The following is a 20,259-nucleotide window of genomic DNA, read 5'->3' on the forward strand; positions in this document are numbered from 1 at the left end:
TCCGGGCTGGGCTTCCCATCAGACAGGATCAGACAGGGCATACCAACGTGTCTTTTTTTAGAAAAGACCATAAGTGTCTTATCTTACTCCTTTGGAATTTTCCACAGCTATTTAACCTCTAGTTTAGGAAAAGTTGGTTTGAGGGTTCTTCAAATGTCCCCGAGCTCTTACATCAGGTCTGCAAGCTCATTTCACTCGAGGTGGATGGTGCTTCTGCTTGCCAACGTGCTTCATTTCCATCGCTCCTCCCTACTGACTAGGAACCTTGTGGTTAAAATAACACACAGCCTCTATTCACAGCTCAAACTTAGAGCTGCCATTGGAGACAGATTGGGGATTTCAGGAAGTCTCAGAAGATGATTTCGAGTTGCTTTCTCCGTAATCAGTTGTAGACCCTCATGAAGAAATCAGGGATCTAGTCAGGTAAACGGTTTCTTTTCTTTTTCACTCTTTTGTTGAAAGGGAAATATGATTAAGAAAATTGTGTCAGTAAGTGTTGGAAGATGCCAGCTGCTTTCTAGCTTTTTACTCTTGAACGGGGCTTGTGTCTGTTTCTCTGGAAGGAGAATCAAGTATGAAACAAGAATCTTGTGGAGGGGAAACTGCAGTGGTGATTCGGTTCCGGGAGAGAGGACCGGAGGCCTGAGGAATAGATATGCCTCGGGGAAGTGACAAACTGCATTTGGGTGTGTGCAGGTAGTAAAAATAGGAAACAATAGTTGAGTTGGTCTTATTCACTTTATGCAGCATTTGGACATTGGTCACGTGATCAGCACACAGGGGCGTGAGTCCTAGCCCTATCTTGGCATCACATCTTTTTATGGAATAAAACTACACAGATTCTCCTCTTGCTGATTTCTCCTCAAGTAGTTGGGTGCCACCATAATATCTATCTATCATCTATCTGTCTATTTATCTATCATCGAAATCCCACTTTAAAAAATTTATGAAATGTATCTCTACTATCTCATTTCTAAATATTTTAAACTCATGCCTTTCACTAGTGATAGAACATTAAACAGTTGTCTTATGTCTATTTGTCAAATGTATTAACATTTGCTTGGAGCACCTGTAACTATGGCATCTTGGAAAAAAATAACAGTTCTGGGGTACCGATGGCTCAGAGGGTGAAGCATCTAACTTTGGCTCAGATCACGACCTCACAGTTTGTGGGTTTGAGCCCCACATTGGGCTCTCTGCTATCAGTACAAAGCCCACTTCAGACCCTCAGTCCCCCTCTCTGCCCTTCCCTTGCTCGTGTTCGCATGCTCTCTCAAAAACAAATAAACATTAAAAAATTATATTAAAAAATAAAATAATTCATTTTAGAGTGAGCCATTTTTCAGAAAAATTTTCCACCAGTCCTCCAGGTCTTTCTTCAAGTATGCATTTTTTTGTTTTTTTGCAAACATGTATGCCTATAGAATATTTCAATATATCTTACCCTGGCTGGGTCGGTTTCTGATTTCCCCCCCCCCTTCCCTTTCCCTGCTCAGACATATTGTTTTAATTAAAAACATTTTTTGTGTGTTTTAATTTGAAGAAAAGTCCATTCCTGTTTGGTGGTAGAGCCCAATCAATCAATCAATCAATCATTGGTCAATCAAACATTTATTCAAGTGCAATCTATATGCTCTGTATTGAAACAGTCAGCAGCGTTGAGGGAAGGTTATCCCCAAGACTATAAATACCATCACTATGTTTATCATGTATTTTGACTCCTCCGTACATTCAATAAATAATTACCAAATATTATCAGTACAAAATGGAGTGTGAAATTTCAAACTTCAGCTTTAGGAAATGTTGAAGCAATGACACAACCACTATTGCTGAGCTCACTACGCACCAGGTACTAAGCCCACCACCTCAGTCATCTAGTTTTATTCTCTTAACAGCCCTGATTTTATGTGGCAGGAAACTGAAGCCCGGGGAGAGGCCGGGTGGCCAGCCTCATGAGGCTGATATGCAGCAGACTCAATACTCAAAGCCTCAGTCTAGCCAGTGCTCATGCTCCGGCGGGCATCAGAAAATGTGCTGCAGGAGAAGTGCTCAGTGGGCTGGGCCCCAAAGGCTTGTCCAGCCTCCAAGTGGCCAGAAGGAGCATTTCTGAGGGGGGTGGGGTGGGGTGGGGTGGGGGCGGGGGGCGGGGGAAGGGCCAGTGTGTCTGGGGGACAGCACAGGAGTGCGGGGAGGAGAAGAGCTGGGCAGAGAGAGGCAGAGGTGTGGGCACAGAAGGAGCAATGTGCTCCTGGCCTGAGGGGTGAAATGAAGAAAGGGGGTCAGATCACCATGAACATGGTTCAGAGCCGCCTGCATGCTTTGCTGCTCTCTGCCTTTCCTGGGAACTGCAGGGCACACACTCTCCTGCCCCAGGCCTATGAGAGACGCTTCTCACCTCTTCCTCCTTTTTTTTTTTTTTTAATTTTGAGAGACAGAGAGACAGCGTGAGCAGGGGAGGGTCAGAGAGGGAGGGAGGCACAGAATCCTAAGCAGGCTCCAGGCTCTGAGCTAGCTGTCAGCACAGAGCCCGATGCAGGGCCCGAACCCACGAACCATTAGATCATGACCTGAGCCGAAGCCGGACGCCTAACCAACTGAGCCACCCAGGCACCCCACTTCTCACCTCTTCTGAGAGGCTTCCTGGACTCCCTTATTCAAGGAGCACCCTGTGGCCACCCCCATTTGCTGTTCTTGTTGCAGTAAAATGCACATAACATAAAATTTACTTTTTAAACCATGTTTAAGGTCTACAATTAAGTGGTATTTAGTACGTTCACAACATGGTGCAACCATCTAATTCCAGATAACTTTTCCATCATCACAGAGGGACATCCTAAACCCTTTAAATCCTATACTCAGTCCCCGTTCCCCCACCCCCTGACAACCAACCACTGATCTGCTTTCTGTCTCTATCGATTCGTCCATTCTGGACATTTCACGGAGACGGAATCATACAGTGTGGCCTTTTGTATCTGGCTTCTTCATAGCATCAAGTCTTACATCATCCACGATGTAGCATAAATCAGTACTTCATTTCCTTGCATGGCTGAGTGGTATTCCGTGGTGTGCCTACATCACATTTTGCTCACCCATTCATCCCTTGATGGACATTTGCGTTGTTCTCGACTTTCAGCTACTGCGAACAGTGCTGTGGTGACATTCATGGGCCTTTTTGTTGGAGCTCTTTGTTTTCAGTCCTTTTGGGTGAACGCATAGCAGTGTGATTGCGGGGTCATCTAGCTCCATGTTAAACTTTGTGAGATGCTGCCGCACAGTTCCACAGGATCCTCACCATTTCACACTCCTTCCAGCGTGTGCCAGGGTTTCCATGTCCTCACGCCCTCACCAACGTTGGTTACTTTCCATTTTTATTTTATTACAGCCATTGTGGTGGGTGTGAAGTGCTAGGTCATTGTGGTTTTGATTTGCGTTTCCCTCATGACACTGAGCATTTTTCCATGCATTTGTTGGCCGTTTGGTCCATTCACATTTCACTCTCTTTATTTGGCTCTATTCTTTTTTTTAAAGTAAATATTTTAATTTATTTTTGAGAAAGAGAGAGCGTGAGGGGGGCAGGGGCAGAGAGGGAGAGAGAGAGAGAGAGAGAGAGAGAGAGAGAGAGAGAGAATCCTAAGCAGGCTCCATGCTGACAGCAGTGACCCTGATGTGGGGCTCCAACCCACAAACCATGAGATCATGACCTGAGCCAAAGTTGGAGGCTCAACAGACCGAGGCTCCCAGGCATCCCTCAGCTCTATTCTCTATACATAAGTCCTATGATTTACCATTTCTTGTCACATTACATACTTATTTATCTATCTCTCCTGTGACTAGGTGATCTCCATCGGGCAGAGATTCTGTTTTTTTCATGGTTGTGTCTCAGTACCTAGTACAGGGTTTGGTATTCAGGAGCTTGGTATGTATTTGCAAAGTAACTGTAGATCAAATTATGCTTATTCCCCACAGCTCTGGGCCTGAGGCCTCTCCTCCGGGCTGGTAGGTCAGCAGAGGGGCAGCTCTATGAGGGGAGAGCCAGAGCCGTTCCATATATCAGTCCTGACCACGTTCCTGCACTCTCTACCCCCAGCCCGGGTTGCTAGGCAACAGTGCCCTCCTGCCACCCACCCAGCCTTTGGATTGTGGGGAGAGAGGTGGGAATAGCAAAGCAGTTATAGAGACAGTCAAGGTTTGAAATCATGAGAGCCAGAGCTAAGACGGCAGCAGCAAGGAGAACAGAGTGGGAGGAATACCTAGCAGGGGGATATTTAAGGAAAATTCAGTAAAACTAGATGACTGGCTGAAGTGTCAATCAAAGTAACTTCAAATTTTGAACTTGGAAGGTTGGGAAATCGGTGGCACCATTAACCATTAAAGGAAGTTGGGAGAAAGAGTCTTTGGGAGCCGGGGAAAGGAAGCTTGCTTTACACGGGGTTTGAGAAGAAAACAAGAGATCTGAACACGCATGCACAGGCGGGGGTGGCAGATCAGCCCTGAACTCCAGGAGACCAGAAGGGAGATCCTCTTGACAGGTGAAGGTCAAACATCCACGAACCTCAGAGAATGGACAGAGCTCCAGAGAGAGGGGAGAGAGGCACAGAGAAGGAGGGAAATATGGAAGAGTTGCTCCAGTGAGGGTGGGTAGAAGAAGGGGGGCAAAGGAAGGAGTAGGGAGGGAAGGGCACAAGGAGAAGCCCAGAGTTGGGCAATGTTGGTGCAGTAGAGAGGAAAGTCAGGGGAGGCAGGGCACAGATGAAGGAGCACAACAGAGGAAGTAGGAAGGAAGAGAGAGGAGGGCGAGGCAGGTGAGGAAGAGGAGGAAGCATTGAAGGGTTGGTATTCCAGAATACTTTCCACTTGTTCAGAAGCGTGCACATGCCCTTGTGCTAGCGAGAGAGAGGTGGGGAACAGAGAGATTTGGCAATTGACCTGGGGGCACACTTTTTTCCCTGCCTACTCTGCTGCATCGATTTCCTCAAATGCCATAAAACAAGCCTCTCCTCGCCACCTGCAGCCCAGGACTTTCCAGGTGAAAGGTCAGTAATGAGTAAAGTACAGACTTCTCATTCAGAGAGTTTATAAGAATACTCTTGAGACAAGGAGACTTTGAAGCCTCACATGCCTTCTCTGTCCCGTAAAGCAAAGTTCTGCTCTGCGCATGGGTATTCTCTGCACTCTGTGAAGCCATGATGCAGAATGACCTCAGTGCACATGACGGAAGTATCTAAAGATGCCTGAGTGTGAGGGCATGTGAGAAAGGCAGCCTGGGAAGAACGAAGGAGCTTGGCCCCTGAGGGATGGTGAGGAGCAGCTCCAAGGCTCTCGGTCTACAGCTCTGGCTCATGTATTTCAACCGGCCAAGTTGGGCCAAGGACTCCAAGCTCAGCTGCATCCAGGTGCAGGGCTGGAGACACAGCTACTCCGGAAGTGTTCAGTGGGGAGCGTGTTTATGGGAAAGTGCCAAAAGCATGTGTGAGCTGATTTCTTTTTTTCATGTGAAGCACATGGGAGTTTTCTCTTCCATCAAAATGTAGGCTGACATGTATTTATGAAGAAGGCACTTACTATCTAGGATGGAAAACTTTGACTTGGGAAAGAATATTTAGTGACAGAAATCTCCTTTCACAGACTCCATGGAAATTTCAGTGAGTGGATGGTCTCTGCCATCCTACCCTGCCGGCTAAGGACACCAAAGACAGTGCGTGGTGTCACCAGGAATGATGGGGATGATGAGCCTCTTAGTTTGTGTGTATAATATTGTAACTTGCCTGGAATATTTCTGATGAAATTTTCATCTCTTCCACTACAAAGCAATGTTCACTAATCATAAGGCTGGATGCCTGTGCTTCTCTAGCTCCGAGCCCAGATAAAGAGGAAACTTCTGAAAGCCAAGTACACTGTACTGACATTCCATGACAGCCACCCCCCCTACAAGGTCACTGTTATCAAAAAATATGGCTTTTAACATTTCCCTGGAACATAACCTACTAACCAAGGTGTTCTAAGTGGAAGAAGGATCCAGCAGGATAGGCTTCATATTTTATTAAATAGTACAGCCACGTTTTAAAAACTTTTCAGAAAGTTGTCCCTTAATCAATTAAAAAACAAATAAGAGTTTCATCTTCATTCTGAAATGATGGGGCTTCAGGACTGAGGCCTTTGGATGATGCATTTCTAATTTCATTAAATAGTAATTACTTTATATACTTATTTATCTAACATATCTTTGAGTCAGCTCACTATAAACCCATCAATAGTCCCACTGGGAGAAAGATGCAAGACTCCGTCCCTGTTCTGAAGTCTTAATAAAGGCTCAGGGGCTGCCACAGAGATGAAAAGAGATCACAGAACAGAAGTGCATAGAACCCGGGTGCGGTGGGGACCATGTAGGGCTTCTTGCATATGGTTCTGGCCTCCCTACTTTGAGCTGGTGGCCACCTCCCTAGCATTCCCAGCCAGGAAGATAATAACTGAGAAATTAAATGGGAGAATGGGAACATTGCAAGTTATCCAAGCCCAAAGATGTATAGCCCAATGTGTTCATCCTAGTTAACCCTCTGTGCTACTGCAGGCTTCGCAGCCATAAAGTTCTAGAGAATACACTCGCTTTTACATGATGCACCCTCTCCTGTTGTAGAACATTTGTTTAAAATAATAGATGATGTTTAAAGTGTCATCTATAATAATGGTTTTAATGTTCTGGAGTTGGACCAGAAACACTGGTTGAGGTCTTAGTGCCATAGGATGTTATGTCCTAGATATTGTTCCTTCCTAGATACTGTCTCTAGAATCTGAGTGATTACAAGGGTTAGCACAGTTGGATTAAAGCTGGATCTGAGCCATTCAGGATTTAAGATGTAAAACCACCATTGTGGGCTTTTGCACACAAGTTGTAAAACTCAGCCTTTGATATTTTATATTTATCAAAAGCAGTATCAAAATTAATGCCAATGTTAATTTATAATGGATGATGACGGGGGCGCCTGGTGGCTCAGTCAGTTAAGCGTCCGGCTTAAGCTCAGGTCATGATCTCACGGTTCGTGGGTTCGAGCCCCGTGTCGGGCTCTGTGCTGACAGCTCAGAGCCTGGAGCCTGCTTCGGATTCTGTATCTCCTTCTTCCTCTGACCCTCCCCTACTCATGTTGTCTCTCTCTGTCTCTCAAAAATAAATAAAAAACAGAAAAAAAATTAAACAAAAAAATAATAAATAGATACAATGGAAGATGATGAAAATAAAACAGCTACCCCACTGGCTTAATTTAGGCTTTGAAAAGTATTTTTTAATGTTTGTTTGTTTAGAGGGAGCATGATAGGGGAGGGAGAGAGAGAGAGAGAAGGAGCAGGAGAATCCCAGCTGGGACTCACACTCAGCCCTGGAGGCTGATGCTGGGCTCCATCTCATGATGGCCAGAGCCAAAATCAAAAGTCAGATGCTTAACCAACTGAGCCACCTAGATGCATGTTGGCTTTAAAAAGTATTCTATGAATTATTTCCTAATAGCCATACCTTCCTGATTCTTAACTTTCTTAAATTAATAGTAAAGTTTTATTTATGATTTCAGTACATACAAACTGAAGGCGAGAACCTGGGCCAGAAAACTGGCAGAAGGAACCCCTTAGGGGTTAGATGTCACCCACAGGAGAGGGCGGCCGAGAAGCATCGTGAAGCTCAGCTTTTGTCTTCTTGTCATCCTTTTTGATACCAGCCATAAAAGGGTGTCTAAAAATTATTTTAACCTCTCCCCTGGATACTCTCCTCAGTGAAATCATTGTCAACTGGAGTTAGCAAAGCAGGGCAATATGGCAGGGCAGTGAAGAGGGTAGATTTAGAAATAGAACTGACAAGGTTGGTTCCCCCGTCTGCCTCTTTCTAGCACCTTAACTTTCCTAAACTTCAGTTTCCTGATCTGTAAAATCAAAATAAGAGTGTCTAGCCTTCAGGAATGCTATGACAATTAAGAAAGTTAATGTATGCAAAGCTCTTAGCACATTCAATCAAGTTAACTATCATTATCACAGGTAACCTGTGAATAACAGAACTGAGCCGCCATCTTTCAGCCAAGCACCAGCCTGCCTCTTTTTTCCCCACCCGTGAATTTAGTTATAAAGCACAGCTCTGGTGAACTTACTCCTCTGCTCAAAACTGGGGGTTGGGGTGGGGGTGGAATCAAGTCCAAACCCCTACAGTGTGCCATGAGGGGCCCCTCATGAAGGCGCTTCTCTCTCCCTTTTCACTGGCAACCCCCCCTAGTCCTGTGAGCCCTGCACTCCAGCCTGAAAATCACAGCCCTTTCCTGTGCCCTACACCCCAAGGCCTCTCTCTGTGAGTTGGGTGCTGATTCCCTTATTCCCAGTGCCCTTTCCTCCCCATCTTTGCCTGCTGGCTATTTCCCATCAGAACCAGTTAGTTCTTTGTGGTGCGTTTCCATGATACTTTGTGCCTTTACTGTAGCTCACTTTGAATTATGTCTTTTATGTATGCAACAAGGTCCTTGAAACCGAGAATGAGATCTTGTTCATTTTTATGCCTCATAGTACTTCACAAGCTATTCTTCCCATAATCAAACAGCAGAAAAGATTGGTTGAATTGAACTGAAAAGTTAGTTGTAGGTCTCTAACTGTAGGTCATTCCAGTAACAATAGAGATAGAGGAAAGGTTTGTTTGGGATCCTGTGTGATACACACACACACACACACACACACACACACACACATCCTCATCTGTGAAATACACATGACATATGAAGTTCCTTCCAACTCTGAATCTATATATCTGAGTTACTGGCCTTCCTTTTTTTTAAAAAAGTTTATTTACTCATTTTTTTAAAAGTTTATTTATTTACTTTGAGAGACAGTGCAGGCAGGAGAGGGGCAGAGAGAGTGGGAGAGAGGGAATCTCAAGCAGGCTCCATGCTGCCAGCACATAACCCAATGTGGGGCTTGAACCCATGAAACCAGGAGATCATGACCTGAGCAAAAATCAAGAGTCAGATGCTTAACCCACTGAGCCACTCAGGCACCCCAAAATGTTGATTTATTTTTGAGACAAAGAGAGAGCAGGAGCAGGAAGGGGCAGAAAGAAGGAAACAGAGGATCCAAAGTGGGATCTGCACTGGCAGCAGAGAGCCCGATGAAGGGCTCAAACCCACAAACCACGAGATCATGAGCTGAGCCAAAGTCTGATGCTTAATAGACTGAGCCACCGAGGTGCCTCTGGCCTTCCTATCCTTATAATACACCTGTAAATAGTAGGACAAGAGTATAACAAGGGCTCTGTCCTCTAGAGCCATGTGAAGGTGACTAGGCAAGAGGTGAGTCACCAAGAGTGTTCTGAAGGGTAACACGCCAGCTTACCCTCCAGCCCAGCTGGCCTTTCCCAGGCCAGGGCCACTGTGGAGCTGGCTCATTATCTCAGTCCTGCTTTTGAAGTCAGAATGTGGCAGGTTTTCTGTTCCTCATTGCACTACTTCACATGCATGTTGGTCCCTTGTGCACAGTAGACACCTTACAAATATCTCTTGAATAAGTGGATAATCTTTCATCAAATAATAATAATAATAATAATAATAATTTTCAACACATTTATGACCAGAGTATGCTTAAAGACAAACCCACAATTTCTACCAAGTAATGGACCCTCCTCTGTACATTCTGCACATATTAGCTCACTTAATTGTCACAATATTCCTGTGGGTTAGGAGCTATAAATTCAGACTTTTTGTTGTTGTATCTAGCAATGATCACATAACATTATTTGTTGAGCTTATCACTATCTAAAATTATATATATGTTATATAATATTATATTACCTATATTATTATACTTCTCCCTATAAATGAAGATAGGGACTCTCTCCTCCCCCCCCCCATCTTATTCATTGCTGTTTCCCTAGCATAGTGCCTGGGCGACAGAAGGTACTCAATAAATATTTGCTAAAGAAAATCGTAATTGATATCAAGACTTTGGTAGTAAATAAGTTCTATGAGAAAAAGATAGTCATTTACCCAGTTTCACTGAGAAAGCTCATTCTGAAAAAGAAAATGCAGCCTGAGGTACAAGTAGTTGGTTGAGTTTAGGATGGGGGGTTTGGACTAAGGGAATTTTTTGTTTTTTCTTTTTTGGGTTTTTCTTTGTTGTTATTTTTACCCCTGATTTGTTTAGATAAAACTGTAATGAGGCAGAAAATGGGAACGGGGAATCCCCTGAAGATTTTAGAAATGATTGTCGGAGACATTTCTTTCCTAATGTTGTGTGTTTTGAAGGTAGGGAGTAAGAAGACTTGGGGATAATTGTAGGTTTCATTTTCCCTATATTAAAAAAAAGTTTTTTTAATGTTTATTTATTTTGAGAGACAGAGAGACAGAGCATGAGCAGGGGAAGGGCAGAGAGAGAAAGAGACACAGAATCTGAAGCAGGCCCCAGCCTCCGAGCTGTCAGCAGAGAGCTCGAAGTGGGGCTCAAACTCAGGAATCGCAAGATCATGACCTGAGCCGAAGCTGGACACTTAACCAACTGAGCCACCCAGGCGCTCCATTTCCCCCACTTTTTAATACTTTTAAGGGCAAACATGAAAACTAAGCAGATCAGGGTTCCTGGGTGGTTCAGTCCATTAGGTATCTGACTCTTGATTTTGGCTCAATTCATGATCTCACAGTTTGTGGGATCAAGCCCTGTGTCAGGCTCCACACCAAGAGCACAAAGCCTGCTGTGGATTCTCTCTCTCCCTCTGCTCCTCCCCCATGCAGTCATTTTCTCTCAATAAATAAATAAATAAATAATTTTAAAAACCTAAGCAGATTGGAAATTTAGAGGAAGTTTATGGAAGGGATAACAGGAAAAAGTCCAGGTGGAGGATGAACTAAAAATCTCAAAAGACAAAACAGCTTTCCTGGCAGAAAGACAGCAAACAAGAAGCTCAAAGGGTACCAGTGAAGTCAAGCGAAGGAAACAGTGAGGAAAAATCAAGAAAATGCACTGTTAAGGAAAGAAACATGGATGCCAGCATGGGAGCTGACCATTTTTAGGAAATGGGAAGTTTGGGGGTGAGGGAGTTTGAAGGTAGTAACTGGAGCAAATAAGGGAGCAGTAGGGGGATTTTTAGATTGGAGATTTCATGGCAAAAGGTTATGGGACCATAAGAACTTTGGCAAGATGACTAAAGATATGAATCATCCCAGAGACTAAAGAGAATTTACAAAACAATGTGAACGTGTTAGAAATCGGAGGACACTTGTCATTCTAAAGATTTTATAAACAAACCAGAATTCATTCATTCCTTCATTTAGCATTTATTGAACATCAGCCAGCTACTGAGGATACAAAGATGGATGAATTGGGCCAAACACAATCCCTGTCTGTTAGAGTATACAAATGAGTAAATCAGATGATCTCACTGGTGAATATGTATGTTTAAGTAGGTGTTCTGGGCAAAGGAGTTCACATGGAAGTGTGAATAACAAAGAAGCCAGGTCAGCATTGGCTGAGGAGAGCGGGAGATATAAGCAGGCTTTCCAAGGCGGGGCATTAAAACTCAGATCTTGAGAGGGGGAGAAAGGAGGTTGGGTGGAAGAATCCTTCTAGAGAGAACAGCACATGCAAAACTGTTCACGGAACCTTCAGGAATAGAAGGAAGACCATAGTAGCTAGAAAACAGAGTCAGGAGGTTGGAGTGAAGTAAGGCAGGAGGAGGGGACAAAGCCACATCAGGCAGCCCAGGAAGTCATGGTCATTGTTTAGGGATTTATCTCAAGAGCAGTAGGACATCATAGGGAACTACAATTTCTTCCTTGTGGGAGGAATGAGATGCATGGAGTAGCTGGAGTAGCTTCTCAGAAAACCAAAATTCACTCATTTGTGCACCAAAAATACCTATATTTTTACCACTTTCGATGGACAAAGGTCTAGCTGAGGTTTGCTCATTTTCTATTCTTCCTGAGGCTTATGTCCCTGAATTCTTAGCATTTTTCTCAATGGTGTAATGCATCAAATATTGTACTTTTGAGGTATAAAGGCTGCTTGTCCTATGCTCAGTAATCTTAGACTATTTCTCTCTTTGAGTCTTGGTCTGTTTTCAACCGTTTTCATTTCCAGTTGCTGTCATTGTGTCTGCCTCTCTCTATAATTGAATGCTCCAGTCTGTTGTGGAATGAAAAATCAGAGAACCAAATCAAGAGGCTTCAGATGAGTTTGAGTACATGGGCCTTGTGGCTCCCTCCGTGCCTTTTGGGTTTTCTCCTATGTGCTTTGATGCTCTAAATGTCAAGGTGGCTGGAGTGGGCTTCAGCTGGTACCTTAGAACTGTGTTGTACAACACAGTAGCCTCTAACCACATGTGGCTATTTAAATTTCATTAGTTAACATTGAGTAAAGTTAAAACTTCAGTCCTTAGTCTCATTATCCACATTATAAGAGCTCGATGACCACATGTGGCCAGTGGCCACCATATGGAACTACATAAATCTGAACACTTCTATTATCACAGGAAGTTGAATTGGACAGTACTGTCTTAAGATGTTGGTGGAGACCATGAACCAAATCATCTACAGTTCTGTCATTCATATTTTTAAACATCTTTCTGACAGTGACTCTAGGCATGTACCAAATGCAGAACCGGATGTGGCCTTTCCTGTTCCTCCAAGCTTACAAAAATACACCCTGTAAATTATTCCTTTCAGAATTGTTATAATTACTGTAATGCTATTGAAGAAATGCTTAGAGATCTGCTATTTCCAGCAGAGAAATGGACTCAAAGCTCATTAAAATTCTACAGTTTCTCACTGGAAAATCTGAGCTCTTGCTTGATTCACCTTCCCACAGTGTCTCCAAATAGATACACGTTGCATACATGCCATGCAGCCTTAATTATCTATTTGAGAGATTCCATGACACCTCCTGAGCCTCCGTCAGTTTATACCTCAACTTCCGGAGACTCAGGTATGTTCAGGAACCTGAGACCTTGGCACAAGCAGATGCTCATTAAAAAAAACATCAGCTTGTTGAACTGATGAGCTAGTTATCCTATGTTCTGAGCTCAGAATAGCAAATGAATAGATCGAAGATAGTCTGGCTGAATGTTACATAAAAGTCATGTCAAGGTGTGATGAATAATGCATTAGAGATTCCTTGATTTTCATTATGTGCTAGCTTGAGAACACGGTCTGTGCCTCGCTGCACAGCCATAATGGCAGGGATACAGGACCACTAATCCCTGGGAAGATGCTGTAAGATGGGTACCATTCTCATTTTACTGATGAGGAAATCGAGGCTCAGGGAGATGAGGTTATGGCACAGCAGGAGTCCCGTTCACAGGTGTTGTGACTTGTACGCCCCCAGGGCTGACCCCCCCTGTTGGCTCTGCTCTCAGATGCTTGCTGCTCTGTCTCCTGGGAGGAGGGTGAGGAAGACAGTCATGCAGCAAGGCAGAGTGACTGGGAGAACAAGCCTTTATGGTCCAGGCTCCTCAAATCTTTCTGGAAGCTTCTCCTCATTGTAGCTCCTCAGGTGATGGGTGCTATGACTTGTGTGCGCTGAACCTTAACTCTTACTGACAGTGAAAAAAAAGTGGAACACAGCATTTTTTTGTCTGGTTGTTGTCAGCTGACTCGACATGACTTTCAGAGAGAATTTCCACTTATTTAAAAGCAACAAATAAGCAAACAGAAACAAACAAACCTGAAAAAATTTCTCCGGCATGAATGGGAACAACCTACCTCTTGCTAATTTGGTTATTTGTTATTACTGCTGCTTCTGAGAGAAAGTACTGTCCACAGCAAGGCTGGGGTTTTTGGATTCTGTAAGGCCTCTTCCTTAGAGAAACTTAACAGCTAACCTAAGTGGCTCATAAATATTTTTCTGAGAACCTGTCTTGTGTTAGGCACTCGTGATCCAAGGATCAGTGAGATGCAGTCCTTGCCCAAGAGGAGTCTGTGGTCTGGCCTGGGAGAGCCACACATCAGCAAATAATTAAAACACAGCAGGATAAATCTTATGATACCAGGACATATGAAGTGCAAAAGATTTGAGTACTAAATGCATACTTCCAACCCCAAATCTCAGTTTAGGTCAGGTTGGATGAGGAGGCCAGCTAAGAAAGGGGGCAGCTAGGAGCTGGCTGTGGTTAGCACTGAGGCCATACAGGCAAGGTACCTGGGACACAGACACCCACTGGGGAGGCCACAGGGTCACTGGTAAGGCTGGCCCAGGACTTAATTTAGAACAATAGTTTTGCAAACCACAGTTCACTCAGGGATACAATCAGCTTTAATAATTGACTGGTAAATATCAGCAATACTGAACTAGAAGGAAAGAAATGGTCCAGAAACAAATAATAACTTCAAGAGGTGAGAGTCGTGGACTCGTTCATCAGGGACAAAATTGGGAACTGCAAGTTCATTGGGGGCATGGACCATGGAAGGACCTAGAATTCTAGGGCACAAAGAGTGGACATGAAGTTTGTCCCAAGGCCACAGGAAATCAGAGGACTCAGAATCACACCATAGTTTACAATGTACCAGCCTGAATCCATCCTGGACTGAAGTCTGAATCACTGGGTCCAACATCCTACTCAGACAATTGAATGGAACTTACATCTGGTGAGAGCTAGATGTTCTCCCTGGCACTTCCGAATGGGGGACTTTGCAGGCTCATTTTGGAGAGAGTGTGAGAGAAGAAAAAGGTGGGAAACTACCCCACACCTTAGTGAGCTCAGAGAGAGAGAAATTCGGGCAGGAGATTGGATAATGAAAATGACGGAGACAGGCAGGCTAAATCTGTGAGATGTGTGGGCAAGAAGAAAATAAGGTAGGAGTGGGTGGCTGGCCTTTACAAAGGCCAGAGTGGAGCTTTAGTTTAGAGAAGTGAGAAAACCAATTTCTTTCCATAAGACCACCATCCGTCCCCCCACAAAACTGTGTGAGGGGAAGTACAGGAGACAGACATTCTATACGGCCCTGGAAGCAGCGACAGCAGCTCCACAGTGCCTGGTGCTCTGACTCACTCCTTTGCATCTCCCATATTTCACAGCCCTCCCAACCTGCACCAGTGCACATGTCAGGAATGTTCCCCTGGGTTTCCATACTAGGATGACAAAGCAGGGAGGCAAGTTCCTGATGACTTCCCCCAGTGACCTTAAAAGAAGGTCACTTTCCTTCCTTTAATAGGGCAGTGCCATCTTAAGCTCCCTGAGTCCCTGGGGGCCTAGCAAGGTTCTGGGCAAGATAGAGTCCTAGGAAGTCTCCTCTATAACAACATGCCCAAGCTGTCACGTGAGGGCCTAGTTATTGCAAGTAATATTCTTTTTTTTAATTTTTAACAATGTTTATTTATTTTTTGGGAGAGAGACAGAGCACAAGCAGGGGAGGGGCACAGAGAGAGGGAGACACAGAATCTGTAGCAGGCTCCAGGCTCTGAGCTGTCAGGACAGAGCTCAAAGTGGGGCTTGAACTTACGAACTGGGAGGTCATGACTCGAGCCGAAGTCGATGTTCAGCCAACTGAGCCACCCTGGTGCCCCATCAATAACCCAATATTCTACACAACCAATCAGTTTAGAGTTTACTTTGGAGACACTTATTAAGGAAACTTGACCTCCTGGGACGTCTAGGTGACACAGTCGCTTAAGTGTCCGACTCATTTTTGGCTCAGGTCATGATCTCACAGTTCCTGAGATCAAGCCTCACATAGGGCTCTGCACTGATAGCATGAGACTGCTTGGGATTCTCTCTCTCCCTCTCTCTCTGCCCCTCCCCCACTCATGCACACTCCCCCTCTCTCTCTCAAAATAAGTAAACATTGGGAAAAAAAAGAAACTTGGCCTCCAAGTTGCTGCTGAATCTCAAAGCCATATTCTGTTTCTGGGGCTTCCTTGGCTTTGGTCCTGCCACTAGACTTAAGACCTGAGTGTCAGAGGACTGTCCTGATAATACAAGAGGGCTACATACAAGGAGGTATTTGCAGGAACTCAAGGATGCAAGTCACTCGGCCATCCTACATGCCGATACTCAGCACCCCACCTAGCCTCTTTCTCCATTTGTCCTGCATTCTGGAGGGGCCAACTGTGGGAACTTCTGTTTGTCACCTGTCCATAGGCAGCGTGTATGCACCAATGATCTTACTGAGTTGCCAGTTCTAAATAATCCGAACTGACTTGGGTGCCCAGATGCGGAAAACAATGGGCTTGTAAGCAGCCCTAATATATGGACACCAAAAAGTCATTCTAGAATGAGCATGTCATTGGGACCCACATGGAGAGAGTAGACCATCTGTGGATTTGGGTAACATTTAAACCATGGCCAGCGAGCGTGACACCTTAGTTTTGACTGAAGGCGGATTCCTTTTATTACTTGGTCTCAGGATGTAGATTACAGGCCAGGCCTTTCAAGTCTCAAAATCGGAAAGTACAGTAGACTTCACATCTGGGACCTTGGCATATGTGCACATATGTGCACATACAAATATGAATTCCTTCCATGTATATCCTTTCCATTATTTTCTAATTTATCAAAACCATCTATTTTCTGGCGACAACCCATGGCTCACTTGGAGCATTTTGCACTTTTCACTTTAAAAATCAGCATACGTTGCTGGCTTTCTTTACAGACTTTCCCCGCAGCAGAACGCTTTCAGTAGCGCCTCATGAGAGTCACTGAGCAGAAAAGTGGCAAAACCTGAGTTGAAATGCAGATGCCAAGCAGTGAGCTAAGCTTGTCGCCAGCTAAGCGGCTTGCCCTCACCCCAGAAAACTGCTCTCAGGCCATTCTAGTCCGTGCCTCAGCAGAAGACCAAATTATTACATGTCACAGGCTTTTGGGGTTGTTCACAGAGAGTCCAAACCAGAAACAGTTGATCTGCAAATGCCCATCATCAGACGTACTGGCGCCAGCACTGCTATTAATCCTGCCCTCAGGAAGGAAAAGGCTTCTTTTTGAAGCCTCGGAGCCACTTTCTGTGGGGGTTGTGTGACCTAGGGCACTGGGCACTGGGCTTTGTCCTCAGAGGGGAGGCTTTCACTCAGGATGTTGGCCATGGGCTCAGGTGTCCATGAGGAGAGCCCTCAGCTGTTTCTTCTTTCCAGTGGACCTGCTGGCTCTGGTTTGCAGGGCCTGGGGGTTGAGTGGGGGGTGGGAGGGGTGGCTGTGATGGTTTTGAAGACTATGGAAGCTCTCAGCTGCTCTGCTCTGCCTGCCACCAGCTCAGCCCTGCCTGTGTGGTTCAGGGCTGCCACGCAAATATGCGTCTTGGCCTTTCCTGCCACCATGGCCCAACTTGGATCTTCACGTACAACCACCCATTTCCCAACCCCTTGTCCAGCCCCTGTCTCCACGCTCCACTCTCTTTCTCCTTCCAGAGGATCCCTCTGTGTTGTAGAAAATATACTTCGTGATTTTAGACTTAAAGTAGGTTGAGAAGAACTTACTAGAGTTTCAAATCTGGTTATTGCCATCATGAGGACATTCAAATAGCTTTACATGCCTTTCCACCTTCTTAACTCCTACAGTCGTCCGAGAAAATTTGACGTCAGTTCCCATGTGTTAGTACCCCCTCCTTCTGACAGGAACTTCCTTTAAAGATAAATTTAAACAGAGATTCCATTATGCCATTAGAATCTCATCCAGAATCACATCTATTTTTGAACGGTTTTTTCTTAGCGCTGTTTAGTGATCTTTTAATTATGCCAAACAACTGTCAGAAATCAGACTTCAGAGCTGCTTGCAAATGCACCAGTCATCTTTAAGTCACCATATTGTTACTCTTCTAGAGCTTTAATGCTTTTGTTTAGCCATGAAGTTGAAGACAAGCCTCTGCATCTGTGGTCCTAAAAGGAGATGAATGAGTGTGGCCCTGCCCATCTGGGAGGGGCCAGGCCAGTGCTCCCCATTTTCTAGGGCTGCGTCTGTGCTGCGCCGCCATTTCTAATCTCGCCTGGGGCCTGGCTCTAATTCCCTCTCTCACCCGGGATCTTATTTATCAATAGCATGTGAATTAGAGCAGAAGCTAATAGACAATGAGCTAATCATGGCCCACCATTCTGCCTAGTGAAGACAGCCATGTCCCAGAGGCCCGGAGGAGGCACATTCCTTACAGCGACTTGATTTTCAGTTTCTGGGGCCTTGCTTCTTATGATCTGATAGGACCTTTGGTTGAGTATGGAAAGGGTTTAGGAGTAGACAAGGATAAGTTCTCGAATGTTCACATTTTTCTTCTTTTAACTCCCTTTTCTATCCACATATCTCTGTGGATTCCTATCAGGTGTGCAAAGATTTCTCTTAAAATGTTCCTCAGGCAATCAGCAAGTAAGCAGGTGGTGTCCAGGATGAGGTTTGCACCTTGATTTATTCTTGGGGTATTTTTAATGTCATTGGCTTTGGAATCAAAAGAATATACAGAACACAATTTATCACAGTGCTGGATGGGCAGCTTTTTGGCTGATAACCCCCAAATTAAAGATGATAATACTTAGTTAAATAAGTACCCATTACGTTAAGAAGGAAAATGTCAACATATCCTCTAGTTGTTAGTAAAAGTTAACCACATTACTTGATGTTGACTACTGGGACCCAGACATTCCTTTAACCATTTTCATAATATAATTGGGAACAAAACAAGCCAGTCATTTTGAATTTATATTGGAACAGTTGTGTTTCCATATATCGTGAATAACTTTTACAGAGCAATGTGTGTGTGTGTGTGTGTGTGTGTGTGTGTGTGTGTGTGTGTATTTAAAAAACCCCCAAATACAGAAAAGTCTTGCTGTTTGCTAGACAGCTGGCACCTGCGGCTCTATTCTGATAGATTAACTCATCCACAATGACTTTTCACTCCCTTGGATAAATCAGACAGCATCACTGGCTACAAACATGGTGGTGGCCAGCTTATAGTCTAAGAAACAATTACCCAATGAACTCTAGATATTTTTATGTATTTCAGAAGGGACTTCCAAAAAGGTCTTCCAACGTTTCTGTCCCTAGATAGCCATTAGCAGCAGCTAAAAAAATATGGAAGGAGCATCCACATTTCACACCCCTCATCCCTGAGGTTCCACTGAGATTCGACAGATGGAAGCACAGCAGTAGCTTCGCAAGTGGCTGCCAAATAGGGCAGCCAGACGAAACAGGATGAAAGAGGTGCTGTTCAAGATGCTGAGAGATGGCTGCCCCTCCTGCTCTCTCGCAGGTAGAGACCACCGACACCACTGTGGTTCTGTTCCACTAGCCAGTTAGAGGCACCTGGAGGCAGAGGCCAGCCTCACTTCCAATGGAAGAAAGCTGTTCAGCCCTTCATTTCACAGATGGGGAAACCATGATACAGAGAGAGAAAGTGACTTATCAAGGACACAGAACGTTTTAGGAAAATTCCAGTCTCTTGACTCTCAGTTCAGGGGTCAGTCTATCAGACCCCAAGGTGCTGTTTCCATCACAGAAGCTAAAAACAGGTTTAGGAACCACAGCCCTTTTGTCACCAATGGTTTCTAATACTTGACCTGAAGAGGGGGGAAACCCTTCTTGATTTGGGTTAATGAGCGTTATTTTTTAGACATCACCTCCCTCCTTGGGATGGAGAGCAAGGCCTGGGGACCAGATGAACTTCATCTAGTTCCTGCTTTAGAATCACTGTGTTTTTGAACTTTTATTTATTTAATTTTTTTAAAGAGAAAGAAACTGAAATTTAATCAGGGCCTTTATCTTGCTATCTTCCAAAATATTTGATTTAAAATCTGAACACTGAGCTGGCAGATCTCTCCACTTGCTCTAAGTAAACAAACAAACCAGGAGGCCTGCAGTGAGGATCCCTCCAGCTTTGGCTGAGACCAACGGACTGAGAACAGTGTTGTGTTCTGGCACTCCTAAGGGTGACCGTTTTATCCTGAACTTCCCGTGGGGAGAGATACTGCCATTTTCTATTTTAATACTAATGATCTATCTTTGGGTATTTGAAGCTGGATCAACTGTTTCAAACTGCCTATTTATAATGTTCACCCTCAGATGCCTTTGCTCTTTTCCACTAGATCCACTCTTGCTATCTTCATTAATATTAAGCAAAGCTTTACTAATTATCAGTGAGGTTCCAGGTACCCTGCTAGGTCTTTTGAATAGGGATGAAGAAAAAACTCCCCTGACTATACCTCTCCCACATTCAGAACCAGTTGAGTCAGGCACCTGTGTTACTGATCCAATGATACTTCTTCAGAGGTGTTGGTGCTGAACAATGACAGCCCCCCAACTTGAGAACTGACTGTGTGTATGGTGACTGGGAGGTTTAGGGGGAA

The 20,259-nt window shown here is 44.5% G+C and overlaps 1 protein-coding gene across 1 annotated transcript in view; it reads left to right on the forward strand.

Moving 5' to 3' along the window:
• Positions 1–242: 242 nt before the first annotated feature.
• Positions 243–20,259, forward strand: part of JCAD (junctional cadherin 5 associated) — a 78,923-nt gene continuing 58,906 nt past the window's right edge. Inside the window, exon 1 of the mRNA XM_029954804.1 lies at positions 243–423. The gene's annotated coding sequence lies outside the window, so the exon portion shown is untranslated. The remainder of the gene's footprint in view (positions 424–20,259) is intronic.

Source organism: Suricata suricatta, chromosome 10 (genome assembly GCF_006229205.1).
Source record: "Suricata suricatta isolate VVHF042 chromosome 10, meerkat_22Aug2017_6uvM2_HiC, whole genome shotgun sequence".
NCBI classification, from domain to species: domain Eukaryota; kingdom Metazoa; phylum Chordata; class Mammalia; order Carnivora; family Herpestidae; genus Suricata; species Suricata suricatta.